The following is a 16,643-nucleotide window of genomic DNA, read 5'->3' on the forward strand; positions in this document are numbered from 1 at the left end:
TGGTGTTGTTTTTGCCATTTTCAGGGGTTGTACTTTAACAAACTCCTCCTAGAGATTTATTCAGATCAACACCAAACTTGGTCAGTGTAATCTTAAGCCCTTTGCAATGTTAAATTGCGAAGATCTTGAGGTTTCGTTAAAGGGCGTGTCCATGGCAGCCTGACAAATTTCGATGTTTCGCCATGAAAAAGGAAGTTGCTGTAACTCAGACATACAATGTCCAATCTGCCCCAAACTTCACTTGGTAGATAAGACTTCTGCCCTTAACAGATCTACATGCCCATATTCACTTATAGTCATAGCGCCACCTGCTGGCAACAGGAAGTGTCATGTTTTAAGCTGCAAAGAACTACTTCAAGAAATTTAATGACATCAACATTTTATTTTAGTCACTCTAATCTAAAGGTCTTTGCAATTTTAAATTGTGGAGATCTTGAGATTTTGTTAAAGGGCGTGTCCATGGTGACGTGACAAAATTTGATGTATCATAATAGGAAGAGAAGTTGTTTTAACTCAGGCATAAAATGTTCGATATTCCCCAAACTTCACGTTCGATAAGACTCCTGGCCTGAACACATCTGAAGGCCAATATTCCATTATAATTATAGCACCACCTGTTGGCAACAGGAAAACTGGCACATATAAATAACTTTGACATATTCCACTTATATTAACAATTTGAAATGCATATTTCTCACCGTTCACCTGTTTACTAAAGCCACACGATGGCGGTGAACCCGGGTGCGAGGGCCCGTTCATCGCTGCTTGCAGCTTTAATGTTAATGTTAAAACACAGCCAATATAAATCTGCTGGGGGAATATTGATATCTAAAATATAGTTGCCGTAGCAACATGTCAAACTGGAATACTTCTCAGGTTATTTTGAGCCATATAACATACTTACAATTTCACGAAACTCTGAACACACATCAGTATTTCTGATAGCTAGACACTGGCAAAAGCTTATTAAAGGGCGTGGAACAGGCACTCTATAGCGCCACCTTTTGACAAAAGTGGGGGAGTTAGATTTAGCTACAGACACCAAACTTGTATATATATTGATCTTCTCAAGACGGACAACTTTCTAATTCACAGTCATCAGCTATGACCAACAGGAAGTCAGCTATTTTGATTTGAATATGTATTTTTGGGAAAATTCTGTTGTGAATTAATGCATACTGCTCAGAAGAGAAGTACACTATACACACAAAACTTTGTCTACATGTTGAAAAAACATTGAGGAACTTAAATTGCGAATGGAAACCCAACAGGTAGTCGGTTATTACTAATATTATGAGCAAATTTTGTGTCATTTTTGTCATTTCCATGCGATGTATTTTAACGAACTCCTCCTAGAGATTCATTCAGATCAACACCAAATTTGGTATGCCTAATCTGAAGGCCTTTGCGATGTTAAATTGCGAAGCTTTTGAGTTTTCGTTGAAGGGCCTGTGTGTGGCGGCCTGGCGAATTTCGATGATTCGCCATGAAACAGGAAGTTGCTATAACTCAGACATACAATGACCAATCTGCCCCAAACTTCACATGTTGGATGAGACTCCTGTCCTGAACAGTTTGACACGACAATATTCAGTTATAGTCATAGCGCCTTTTGCGATCTTAAATTGCGAAGATCTTGAGGTTTCGTTAAAGGGCGTGTCCATGGCGGCCTGACAAATTTCGATGTTTCGCCATGAAATAGGATGTTGTTGTAACTCAGGCATAAAATGTCCAATCCTCCCCAAACCTCACATGTTCGATAAAAGTCCTGCCCTGAACACATCTGAAGGCCAATATTCCATTATAATGATAGCGCCACCTGCTGGCAACAGGAAGATTGGCACATATATGGAATAAACATTGATATATTCTACTTATATTTATGAGTTTAAACGCATATTTCTAACCGTTCACCTATTAACTAAAGCCACTCACTGCCGGTGAGCCCGGGTGCGAGGGCCCGTTCATCGCTGCTTGCAGCTTTAATTAGGGCTCAAGCCTGGAGGGCGAGAGCCCTATTGTTTTCCTTAGGATTATTAGGGCTCAAGCCTGGAGGGCGAGAGCCCTATTGTTTTCCTTAGGATTATTTGTTATTATTATTATTATTATTATTATTATTATTTATTATTATTATTTTTCTTCAAGGTTTCGGGGGCTTTTGGGGCCCTTAACATGCTTAAAAAGTCTTGAAAATTGGCACACACATTGGAACCTGCGGCCATTAGGGCCGGGCAGAGACTGATACACGGGCGTGGCACAGGGGCTCTACAGCGCCCCCTGGAATATGGAGGGCCATATATCATACATACTTGCACGTAGACGTACGAAACTCGGTACACATATAGAACTCATCAATACAAACAACTTTCGTATTGCATATCATAGGCTCCGCCCAACAGGAAGTTGGCTATTTGGGGTTTATTATTCATATTTGTCGTCAAAGTTGTGGGGGCTTTTGGGGTCCTTAACATACTCAAAAACTCTTGAAAGTTTGCGCACAATTTGGAATCTGTGGCCTTTAGGAGCCTGCAGAGGCTGGGACACGGGCGTGGCACAGGGGCTCTACAGCGCCCCCTGGAACACAGTCATAAATGTTGATGTATAGCTCACACATACTTGCACGTATTAATATGAAACTCAGTACACATATAGATCTCATCGTGCCGAACAACTTGCGTATTGCATGTCATAGGCTCCGCCCAACAGGAAGTCAGCTATTTAGAGTTATGTAAAAAGCGCATGCTCTGGAATTTGAAATACTTGTCATAGGTTTTTTACTCGATTGCCGCCAAACTCGGTCAACATGATCTCAAGACACTGGGGATGAAAAATTGCCAGGGGATTTTTGATATCTCAAACGGTTTGCTCGTGGCGAGGCGTTGAAATTATGGCGAGAAATGAGAAACAGGAAGTGTCTAATACCATCCACATACATTTCCTGATTTTAATCAAACTTCATCAGATTATTCTTTGTATGATGTCGATCGCATATATGTGACTATTAGGAGTCAAAGTTATAGCGCCACCAACTGGCAGCAGGAAGTGTGTCATTTTCAAAATGCTTTGTATTCAGCATCTTATTTTTACTCGATTTGCTTCAAACTTCATCAGAATAATGTTAAAACACAGCCTATATTAATCTGCTAGGGGGATATTGATATCTAAAAATATTGTTGCCGTGGCAACATGTCAAACTTGAATACTTCTCAGGTGATTTTAAGGCATATAACATATTTAGAATTTCATGAAATTCAGAACACATATCAGTATTTATGATAACTAGACACTGGCAAAAGTTCATAAGAGGGCGTGGAAGAGGCACTCTATAGCGCCACCTTTTGTCAAAAGTGGGGGGGTTAGTTTTAGCTACAGATACCAAACTCGGTACAAAAATTGTTCTTATCAAGACGGACAACTTTCTAATTCACAGTCATCAGCTACGATCAACAGGAAGTCAGCTATTTTGATTTGAATGTGGATTTTTTTTTACATTTAGCTGTGAATTAATGCATACTGCTCAGAGGAGAGTAACACTATACACACCAAACTTTGTCTACATGATGCCAAAACATTTTAAACAACTTAAATTGCCAAAGGATTTTGGATAGCTTGAACGGTTTTGTCGTGGAGATTTTTTTAAATGACAGTAAAAATGGAATTATTAATTGTCCTGCATTTTTAAATTCCAAACACTTCAAAACCTTTTTTCATACAGAAAAAAAGTCATTCTGAGTAAATATGGATAGTTTCACGACTTTACAACACTGTATGGATAACAGAAAATTAGAAAACTGTCAGACATCTCATCTCACTCTGTCCATCTGTTTGAGTATTATGTGCTGAGACTTACATTGTCTGAGAGAAAATGCGCCCCTACAGGTGCAATTCCTGAAAGGGAAATTCGACTGAAAGGGAGGAGACTCTCTTTTAGTTTCATTTTTAAATCGGTTAAAATACAAATAAATACTTAGATTTAATTCACACTGACAAGCTAAACCAACATATATGATTATTACCAGGTCAGGGCTCATTAATAATTGATGTGTGGTCAGTGATACGTGAGAAACACGAGAGATGAATCACGCTCTGAGCAGGAGCGTGTGGAATGATGAGCTCAGAAAAAACGAGTTTATTCTTGTTTTATAGCTTTTAAAATTAAAATATTAAAGCGATATTACACAATTCACCAATTAGAACACACCAGGAGCTACATTCAGATGTTTTTGAACTGTTTGTGTGAAAATGAAATATTCACGGCTGCCTATCTGATATCACTGCCTCCGATCAGCGCGCACAGTGTCACAAGTTCAAAACAAACGAATTTATTCTTGTTTAAGAGCTTTTTCAAATAAAATATTGTCATAAATGCACACAATACACCCATTATAACACAACACGTCCTAAATGCAGGTGTTTGTGACCCGTTTAAGTGTGCAAGACTGTTTGAAAGCGCGACTGGCAGAATAACATATATCTCTCGAGCTGCAGGATTCTGCCTTTCGTCGTAAGAACGAACACATCACGGACAAGATTATTTCAAAATACATAATAGCTTGGCGAATATAAACGAAAACAGCCACGTGAACATAAACTGTTGAGAAATAAATCTGAAGTGGATCTACTGGATTTGAATATTAAGTGACCGCATATACCAGCTGCTTCTGTCTTCAATTTTAATCTACATATAAAAAATTAAACTCATTAATCTTGGCTGCTTTTTTAATGTGTGTACGTATTTATTTATTATTTTGCTCTAACAAGAATTAATCTATATTTAATTAAATCAATTACATTTTATTTTACATTTGATTTGTCCATTTCTGCATCTAAATGCCTAAAAACCTAAAACATGCTCTATTATACTATTGTTAGCAATTTCTTTATCGTTCAATTTATCTGGTGTACACACTTTTATTTTCATAATAAACTTGTTTGTTAGATTATACACAGTTACAGTGGTCTATAATAAATATTAACAGGTTTTATTCAAGCTGTTTAGAATGATTGCAGTAGGCTAATTTGTTTTTATGTAAATCCCAAAAAATAAATTAAATAAATAAAAAACATTGGAAAACAATAACTGTTGTACTTTTTTATACATTTTGTATAATTTCATAGTTTATGCATTATAGTTATAAAAACAAATAAATTTAGCCACTCACATAGAAATCTTAGGCCTTATCCTTTTCTGACAGTTTTAGGTTTTTTTTAAAAATCCTAAAAAACCTTATTTGTGCTGCAGATAATAATTTCAAACTCATTTGATACTGATCTCTGACATCCTGTGACATGATATTTATTTGAATTTACATAATCTCATGGATGTAACAGTGAATCTGTTCAGCTCACAGATCAAGACTAAGCTGTAATGCAAGCAGAACTTTCACAAATGCTTGTAGGTCAATAAAATCATTACAAAACACTTACAAATCATTTAAGGATTTGATAACACTGTAAAATAATGTCTAATTTGTTAAGATTAGCAAATGCATTGATAACACTTTATAATAACTGCACTCATTAGTAAATAGTCAGTTCATGCTTTATAAAGCCTTGTCCCAATATTAATAGTCAGTAGTAGGCAGTTTATAAATACAGCTATAAATAGCTTGTTCTTGGTTTTATAAGCACATTTATTAAAAAGGAGAGTAAAGGGTCAGTTATCTTCCTATGAAAAATAAAAAAAATTAAAATAAACAAACAACAACACAGATTGATACAGAACTCAGAAATGTTATTGTGGATTTATGATAAACTCAGCCTGTAAATGAATTCATTCTCCTCCAAGAAGACACAAGTAGTTCACACCAAACTGTTTTAACATGAAGCCATATACTGAAGATGTTAAATTGCGAATGGGTTTAGGATACCTTAAATGGTGTGGCCATAGCGATTTATTAAAGTAACATAAAAAAATACAATAGTTATTTTACTATATCTTTAAAATTTTTAATTACAACTATTCATAATTTTTTATATACGTAGAAGTCATCATTTGAAGGAAGCACAGTAAGTTTCATAGCTTTATCATTTTCAAGAGCCAGCATAAAATTAAAACTATCATAACATATAAATCAACCTTGCAATTCTTAGTACCAATAATGGCCACCAGATGGTGCTATAGGATTACTTTTAAATAATTATTGTAGAAACAAGTATGACTTAAATCATTTATAGAAATCTTTCAAAGAAAAATAATATGTATTTTATGTATTTTACTGATAAAATAACCCTCACATAATTAGAATAACAAGCTGAAGTATTGTGAACTGTATATTAAGAATAATTCTTTATAGGCTTTATGGACAGATACGTTTTGTGTGACTCTTGAAGGATCAGCACCACATCCTCTTTTACCACTGTTTAAAGAATTTATCTTACAGAACAGGTGCGAATTAATTTTGAATAGCTTGAATGGTTTTGTCATGGTGATTTTTTGAAATAACAGTAAAAAAGTAACCAGTAAATGTCTTTTATTTTTTTTAAGTGCAGCTTCTAAACACTTAAAAAAATATACACATAGAAGACAAGTCATTCTGAGGAAATATGCATAGTTTCATGACTATACAACACTATATGGATGATAGAAAATTAAAAAACTATCATACATCTGATGTCACTCTGTCCCTCTGTCACTGTGGGTAATGTGTGTGTGTGTGTTAAGTGAATTAGGTGTGAAACTATCAGGGAGCATTTAGTCTCCAGTGCCAACATTTTACAGAACTGCCACTTTCCTGGAGTCTCAGAATTACAATGTGTCAGGTTCTGAGAGATCTAAGATTCCAAAAAATGATTTAATTAGAATACCATGAAGTATTGTGAAATACTATATATTAAGACTTTATATATAGGCTTAATGAACAGATTAGAGTGACTTGTGAAGGACCAGCAGCACCTCCTCTTGTCCGATGGTTTGAGGAATATATTTTCCTGAATCCGGAATTAAGATTTAGGAGCTCATTTTTATTCCACCTCCTTTCCTGAAAGTCTGTCTTGCAAAATTGACTAAAAATTAATCTTCACATTAATTCCTAATTATTTTGCAATTCTTTTTGTCAGTTCTTCTTAACCTGTTTTTTTCTTCTTCTTTTCTGACCTCATGACCCTGTCAGCATTTTTGTACAATGGTCAAGTCTTAATTTATCCATTTCTGTATTGCATTTGTGTTTGATATTTCTCATGGGTATTTCATAATTTTCGACTTTGAGTTAAAACAGTTTGAGTTAAAACTCTTTTTTAGCGCATTTCATCTGTAAAAGAAAACATGCCTAATAATTCTGCACATGAATATAAGGAGTTTTTCTCTTCCAGCTTTCCTGGACTATTGTATAGCACTCATAAATGATTAAATAAAAAATAATGGTAGTTATTAAGATTGATATGGTTTGGAATTGGTAAAATGTGCTTGGAAAAAATCACAATAAAACAATGTTTTAATGTTTAAGTTTGGAATATTAACTGACATGAATGAATTCTATATAAATATTATTCATGTTAATGTTTATAAATGAAATCTTATTGTAAAGTGTTACTAAAGTTTTATATATATATATATATATATATATATATATATATATATATATATATATATATATATATATATATATATATATAGTTCTGTGAATGTGATTTTAAAGTCTAGATGATTCGGATTAACCCTTTAACTGCCAAATCCCTTAAAACTTCACTGCCAGAGGGATATTGTGAATGCATGTGCCCGCTGGGCACAGTTTACCTGATGCCACCGGGGTGGCGATGGCATTGGTGGCTTGAGCCCGCCATCGCTGCTTGCAGCTATATTTTGTTATTATTATTATTATTTTTCTTCAAGGTTTCGGGGGCTTTTGGGGCCCTTAACATGCTTAAAAAGTCTTGAAAATTGGCACACACATTGGAACCTGCGGCCATTAGGGCCGGGCAGAGACTGATACACGGGCGTGGCACAGGGGCTCTACAGCGCCCCCTGGAATACTGAGGGCCATATATCATACATACTTGCACGTAGACGCACGAAACTCGGTACACATGTAGATCTCATCAAACCAAACAACTTTCGTACTGCATGTCATAGGCTCCGCCCAACAGGAAGTTGGATATTTAGGGTTTAGTATTCATATTTGTCGTCAAAGTTGTGGGGGCTTTTGGGGTCCTTAACATACTCAAAAACTCTTGAAAATTTGCGCACACTTTGGAATCTGTGGCCTTTAGGAGCCTGCAGAGGCTGGGACCCGGGCGTGGCACAGGGGCTCTACGGCGCCCCCTGGATCACAGTCAGAAATGTTGATGCATAGCTCACACATACTTGCACATATTAATATCAAACTCAGGACACATATAGATCTCATCGTGCTGAACAACTTTCGTATTGCATGTCATAGGCTCCGCCCAACAGGAAGTCAGCTATTTAGAGTTATGTAAAAAGCGCATGCTCTGGAATTTGAAATACTTGTCATAGGGTTTTTTGCCGATTGCCACCAAACTCGGTCAACATGATCTCAAGACATTGGGATTAAAAAATTGCCAGGGGATTTTTGATATCTCGAACGGTTTGCTCATAGCGAGGCGTTGAGTTTACGGCGAGAATTGAGAAACAGGAAGTGTCTAATACCATCAACATACATTTCCTAATTGTAATCAAACTTCATCAGATTATTCATTGTATGATGTCGATCGCATATATGTGACTATTAGGAGTCAAAGTTATAGCGCCACCAACTGGCAGCAGGAAGTGTGTCATTTTCAAAATGCTTTGAATTCAGCATCTTATTTTTACTCGATTTGCTTCAAACTTCATCAGAATAATGTTAAAACACAGTCGATATAAATCTGCTGGGGGGATATTGATATCTAAAAATATTGTTGCCGTGGCAACATGTCAAACTGGAATACTTCTCAGGTGATTTTGAGGCATACAACATGCTTAGAATTTCATCAAACTCAGAACACATATCAGTATTAGTGACAGCTAGACACTGGCAAAAGTTCATAAGAGGGCGTGGAAGAGGCACTCTATAGCGCCACCTTTTGTCAAAAGTGGGGGGGTTAGTTTTAGCTACAGACACCAAACTCAGTACAAAATTTTTTCTTATCAAGACGGACAACTTTCTAATTCACAGTCATTAGCTACTACCAACAGGAAGTCGGCTATTTTGATTTGAATGTGGATTGTTTTTTACATTTAGCTGTGAATTAATGCATACTGCTCAGAGGAGAGTAACACTATAAACATCAAACTTTGTCTACATGTTGAAAAAACATTGAGGAACTTAAATTGTGAATGGGATTTGGATAGCTTGGATGGTTTTGTCGTGGTGATTTTTTTAAATGACAGTAAAAATGGAATTATTAATTTTCCTGCATTTTTAAATTCCAAACACTTCAAAACCTTTTTTTCATACAGAAAAGAAAGTTATTCTGAGTAAATATGCATAGTTTCATGACTTTACAACACTGTATGGATAACAGAAAATTAAAAAACTCTCAGACATCTCATCTCACTCTGTCCCTCTGTTTGAGTGTGTGTGCTTAGACTTCCATTGTCTGAGAGAAATAGCACCCCTACAGGTGCATATCCTGAACTAAAAAAGGGAGGAGACTCTCTTTTGGTTTCACTTTTAAATCGGTTAAAATACAAAATAATACTTGGATTTAGTTCACACTGACAAGCTAAACCAACATATATGATTATTTCCAGGTCAGGGCTCATTAATAATGGATGTGTGGTCAGTGATACGTGAGAAACACGAGAGATGAATCACCGCTCTGAGCAAGAGCGTGTGGAATGATGAGCTCAGAAAAAAACGAGTTTATTCTTGTTTTATAGCTATTAAAAATAAAGTATTGCAGCGATATCACACAATTCACCAATTAGAACACACCAATAGCTAAATTAAGATGTTTTTGAACTGTTTGTGTGAAAATGAAATATTTGCGGCTGCCTATCTGAAATCACTGCCTCCGATCAGCGCGTACAGTGTCACAAGTTCAAAACAAACGAATTTATTCTTGTTTAAGAGCTTTTTAAAATAAATTATTGCCATAAATGCACACTATACACCCATTATAACACAACACGAGCTAAATAGGTGTTTGTGACCCGTTTATGTGTGCAAGACTATTTGAAAGCGCGACTGGCAGAATAACATATATCTCTCGAGCTGCAGGATTCTGCCTTTTGTCGTAAGAACGAACACATCACGGACAAGATTATTTCAAAATACATAATAGCTTGGCTAATATAAACGAAAACAGCCACGTGAACATAAACTGTTGAGAAATAAATCTGAAGTGGATCTACTGGATTTTAATATTAAGTGACCGCATATACCAGCTGCTTCCGTCTTCAATTTTAATCTATATAAAAAATTAAACTCATTAATCTTGGCTGCTTTTTTAATGTGTGTAGGTATTTATTTATTATTTTGCTCTAACAAGACTTAATCTATATTTAATTAAATCAATTACATTTTATTTTACATTTGATTTGTCCATTTCTGCATCTAAATGCCTAAAAACCTAAAACATGCTCTATTATATTATTGTTAGCAATTTCTTTATCGTCCAATTCATCTGGTGTACACACTTTTATTTTCATAATAAACTTGTTTGTTAGATTATACACAGTTACAGTGGTCTATAATAAATATTAACAGGTTTCATTCAAGCTGTTTAGAATGATTGCCGTAGGCTAATTTTTTAAATGTAAATCCATACAGCAATAAATAGCTTGTTCTTGGTTTATAAGCACATTTATTAAAAAGGAGAGTAAAGGGTCAGTTATCTTCCTATGAAAAATAAAAAAAATAAAAATAAACAAACAACAACACAGATTGATACAGAACTCAGAAATGTTATTGTGGATTTATGATAAACTCAGCCTGTAAATGAATTCATTCTCCTCCAAGAAGACACAAGTAGTTCACACCTGTTTTACTGTTTTAACATGAAGCCATACACTGAAGATGTTCAATTTCGAATGGGTTTAGGATACCTTAAATGGTGTGGCCATAGCGATTTATTAAAGTAACATAAACAAAATACAATAGTTATTTTACTATATCTTTAAAATTTTTAATTCCAACTCTTCATAATTTTTTATATACGTAGAAGTCATCATTTGAAGGAAGCACAGTAAGTTTCATAGCTTTATCATTTTCAAGAGCCAGCATAAAATTAAAACTATCATAACATATAAATCAAGCTTGCAATTCTTAGTACCAAAAATTGCCACCAGATGGAGCTATAGGATTACTTTTAAATAATTATTGTAGAAACAAGTATGATTTAAATCATTTATAGAAGTCTTTCAAAGAAAAATAATATGTATTTTATGTATTTTACTGATAAAATGACCCTCACTTAATTAGAATAACAAGCTGAAGTATTGTGAACTGTATATTAAGAATAATTCTTTATAGGCTTTATGGACAGATACGTTTTGAGTGACTCTTGAAGGATCAGCACCACATCCTCTTTTACCACTGTTTAAAGAATGTATCTTACAGAACAGGTGCGAATGAATTTTGAATAGCTTGAATGGTTTTGTCGTGGTGATTTTTTGAAACAACAGTAAAAAAGTAACCAGTAAATGTCTTTTATTTTATTTTTTTTTAAGTGCAGCTTCTAAACACTTCAAAAAAAATGTACACATAGGAAATATGTGAAATATGCATAGTTTCATGACTATACAACACTATATGGATGAGAGAAAATTAAAAAACTATCATACATCTGATATCACTCTGTCCCTCTGTCACTGTGGGTAATGTGTGTCTGTGTGTGTGAGTGTGTGTGTGTGTGTGTGTTTGTGTGTGTGTTAAGTGAATTAGGTGTGAAACTATCAGGGAGCATTTAGTCTCCATCGCCAACATTTTACAGAACTGCCACTTTCCTGGAGTCTCAGAATTACAATGTGTCAGGTTCTGGGAGATCTAAGATTCCAAAAAATGATTTGATTAGAATACCATGAAGTATTGTGAAATACTATATATTAAGACTTTATATATAGGCTTTATGAACAGATTATAGTGACTCGTGAAGGACCAGCACCACCTCCTCTTGTCCGATGGTTTGAGGAATATATTTTCCTGAATCCGGGATTAAGATTTAGGAGCTCATTTTTATTCCACCTCCTTTCTTGAAAGTCTGTCTTGCAGAATTGACTAAAAATTAATCTTCACATTAATTCCTAATTATTTTGCAATTATTTTTGTCAGTTCTTCTTGACCTGTTTTTTTCTTCTTCTTCTTTTCTGACCTCATGACCCAGTCAGCATTTTTGTACAATGGTCAAGTCTTAACTTATCCATTTCTGTATTGCATTTGTGTTTGATATTTCTCATGGGTATTTCATAATTTTCGACTTTGAGTTAAAACAGTTTGAGTTAAAACTCTTTTTTAGCGCATTTCATCTGTAAAAGAAAACATGCCTAATAATTCTGCACACATGAATATAGGGAGTTTTTCTCTTCCAGCTTTCCTGGACTATTGTATAGCACTCATAAATTATTAAATAAAAAATAATGGTAGTTATTAAAGGTGCTGTAGGGAACTTTTGTAAAAAAATATTTTTTACATATTTATTAAACCTGTCATTATGTCCTGACAGTAGAATATGAGACATATAATCTGTGAAAAAAAATCAAGCTCCTCTGGCTCCTCCCAGTGGTCCTATTGCCATTTGCAGAAAGTCATGCGCTCCCGGTATAAAACAACCAATCAGAGCTGCGGTCCGTAACTTTGTTTGTGTTCAAAATGTAGAAAAATGAACATAATAAGCGAGTACACCATGAATCCATTTTCCAAACCGTGTTTTTAGCTTGTCCTGAATCACTAGGGTACACCTATAATAAGTGTTTATATTCGGCTATTTTAGATTGCTTCGGGGTACCGCGGCGGAGTAACCCAGTACCTTTGTGATTCTTCATAGACATAAACAGAGAGAAGTAGCTCCAGCTACAATGTTCTTCCGCAAGACGCGAGCAGTTCTGTTTATTAACCGCTAGAGCGTCAAAAGTTCCCTACTGCAGCTTTAAGATTGATATGGTTTGGAATTGGTACAATGTGCTTGGAAACAAATCACAATAAAACAATGTTTTAATGTTTAAGTTCGGAATATTAACTGACATGAATGAATGCTATATAAATATTGTTCATGTTAACATAATGTTTATAAATGAAATCTTATTGTAAAGTTTTACTAAATATATATATATATATATATATATATATATATATATATATATATATATATATATATATATATTGTTCTGTGAATGTGATTTTAAAGTCTAGATGATTCGGATTAACCCTTTAACTGCCATATCCTTTAAAACCTCACTGCCAGTTTACCTGATGCCACCGGGGTGGCGATGGCATTGGTGGCTTGAGCCCGCCATCGCTGCTTGCAGCTATATTTATTATTATTCTTCTTCTTTTCCCGAATGAATCGCATTTTTGAGGGCTTAAACATGCTCAAAAAGTCATGAAACTTTGCACACGCGTCAAACCTGGTGAAAATTTTCGTCTGATATAGGATTCAGAAGAGGGTGTGGCAAAATGGCTCGACAGCGCCACCTATACTAAGAAAATCAGCAGCCTTCCGGCTATGTTTCACGTACATGCACGAAAATTGACACACATATGTAACACACCAATACCTACAAAAAAGACTCTTGGAGCAAAATTCTAAACCCAACAGGAAGTCGGTTATTTTTAATATTATGAGCAAATTTTGTGTAATTTTGGTCATTTCCATGTGTTGTATTTTAACGAACTCCTCCTAGAGATTTCTTCAAATCAACACCAAATTTGGTATGCCTAATCTAAAGGCCTAAGGGATGTTAAATTGCGAAGATCTTGAGTTTTCGTCGAAGGGCGTGTCCGTGGCGGCCTGGCGAATTTTGATGATTCGCCATGAAAAATGAAGTTGCTATAACTCACACATACAATGTCCAATCTGCCCCAAACTTCACATGTTTGATGAGACTCTGAACCTGAACATATTGACATGCGCATATTCAGTTATAGTCATAGCGCCACCTATTGGCAACAGGAAGTGACATATTTTACACTGCGACGAACTACTCCTAGAAATTTTATGACATCAATGTCTTTTTTGTGGTCAGTCTAATCTAAAGGCCTGTGCGATGTTAAGTTGTGAAGATCTTGAGTTTTCGTTAAAAGGCGTGTCCATGGCGCCATCACGAAATTCGATGTCTCGCCATGGGAATAAAAGATGTTATAACTCAGGCATAAAATGTCCGATCTTCCCCAAACATCACATGTGTGATAAGAGTCCTGGCCTGAACACATCTGAAGACCAATATTCCATTAGGTGTGGCAAAATGGCTCTATAGCGCCACCTATACACTTTCAACGTAGTGCGCCTCGAGCTATGTTTCACGTACGTGTACAAAAATTGGTACACACATGTAACACTCCAATACCTACAAAAAAGTCTCTTGGTACGAAATCCGGATCCCAACAGGAAGTCGGTTATTTTGAATTTTCCCTTCAAAATTGGTGTTGTTTTTGCCATTTTCAGGGGTTGTACTTTAACAAACTCCTCCTAGAGATTTATTCAGATCAACACCAAACTTGGTCAGTGTAATCTAAAGCCCTTTGCGATAATAAATTGCGAAGGACTTGAGGTTTCGTTAAAGGGCGGGTCCATGGCGGCCTGACAAATTTCGATGTTTCGCCATGAAAAAGGAAGTTGCTGTAACTCAGACATACAATGTCCAATCTGCCCCAAACTTCACATGTTGGATAAGACTCTTGACCTGAACAGATCTACATGCCAATATTCAGTTATAGTCATAGCGCCACCTATTGGCAACAGGAAGTTACATATTTTACACTGCGACAAACTACTCCTAGAAATTTTATGGCATCAATGTATTTTTTGTGGTCAGTCTAATCTAAAGACCTGTGTGATGTTTAGTTGTGAAGATCTTGAGTTTTTGTTAAAAGGTGTGTCCATGGCGTCGTGATGAAGTTCGATGTCTCACCATGGGAATAAAAGATGTTATAACTCAGGCATAAAATGTCCGATCTTGCCCAAACTTCACTTGTGTGATAAGGGTCCTGGCCTGAACAGATCTGAAGGCCAATATTCCATCGAGTGTGGCAAAATGGCTCGATAGCGCCACCTACACACTTTCAACGGAGTGCGTATACACTTTAAACGGAGTGCGCCTCGAGCTATGTTTCACGTACATGTACAAAAAATCGGTACACACATGTAACACACCAATATCTACAAAAAAGTCTCTTGGTACGAAATCCGAATCCCAACAGGAAGTCAGTTATTTCGAATTTTCTCTGCAAAATTAGTGTTGTTTTGGCCATTTTCAGGGGTTGTACTTTAACAAACTCCTCCTAGATATTTATTCAGATCAACACCAAACTTGGTCAGTGTAATCTAAAGCCTTTTGCGATCTTAAAGTGCGAAGATCTTGAGGTTTCGTTAAAGGGCGTGTCCATGGCGGCCTGACAAATTTCGATGTTTCGCCATGAAATAGGATGTTGTTGTAACTCAGGCATAAAATGTCCAATCCTCCCCAAACTTCACATGTTCGACAAAAGTCCTGCCCTGAACACATCTGAAGGCCAATATTCCATTATAATGATAGCGCCACCTGCTGGCAACAGGAAGATTGGCAAATATATGGAATAAACATTGATATATTCTACTTATATGTATGAGTTTAAACGCATATTTCTCACCGTTCACCTATTAACTAAAGCCACTCGCTGCCGGTGAGCCCGGGTGCGAGGGCCCGTTCATCGCTGCTTGCAGCTTTAATTAGGGCCCGAGCACCGAGGTGCGAGGACCCTCTTGTATCTGCTTTGTTTTTTATTCTTCTTCTTCTTCTTCTTCTTCTTCTCCCGAATGAATCGCATTTTTGAGGGCTTTAACATGCTCAAAAAGTCATGAAACTTTGCACACGCGTCAAACCTGGTGAAAATTTTCGTCTGATATAGGATTCAGAAGAGGGTGTGGCAAAATGGCTCGACAGCGCCACCTATACCAAGAAAATCAACAGCCTTCCAGCTATGTTTCACGTGCGTGCACGAAAATTGCCACACATATGTAACACACCAATACCTACAAAAAAGACTCTTGGAGCGAAATTCTAAACCCAACAGGAAGTCGGTTATTTTTAATATTATGAGCATATTTTGTGTAATTTTGGTCATTTCCATGTGTTGTATTTTAACGAACTCCTCCTAGAGAGTTCTTCAAATCAACACCAAATTTGGTATGCCTAATCTAAAGGCCTTTGCGATGTTAAATTGCGAAGATCTTGAGTTTTCGTTGAAGGGCGTGTCCGTGGCGGCCTGGCGAATTTTGATGATTCGCCATGAAAAATGAAGTTGCTATAACTCACACATACAATGTCCAATCTGCCCCAAACTTCACATGTTGGATAAGACTCTTGACCTGAACAGATCTACATGCCCATATTCAGTTATAGTCATAGCGCCACCTATTGGCAACAGGAAGTGACATATTTTACACTGCGACGAACTACTCCTAGAAATTTTATGACATCAATGTCTTTTTTGTGGTCAGTCTAATCTAAAGGCCTGTGCGATGTTCAGTTGTGAAGATCTTGAGTTTTCGTTAAAGGTTTGTTC

This window comes from Carassius auratus, chromosome 8, assembly GCF_003368295.1.
Source record: "Carassius auratus strain Wakin chromosome 8, ASM336829v1, whole genome shotgun sequence".
Lineage (NCBI taxonomy): Eukaryota > Metazoa > Chordata > Actinopteri > Cypriniformes > Cyprinidae > Carassius > Carassius auratus.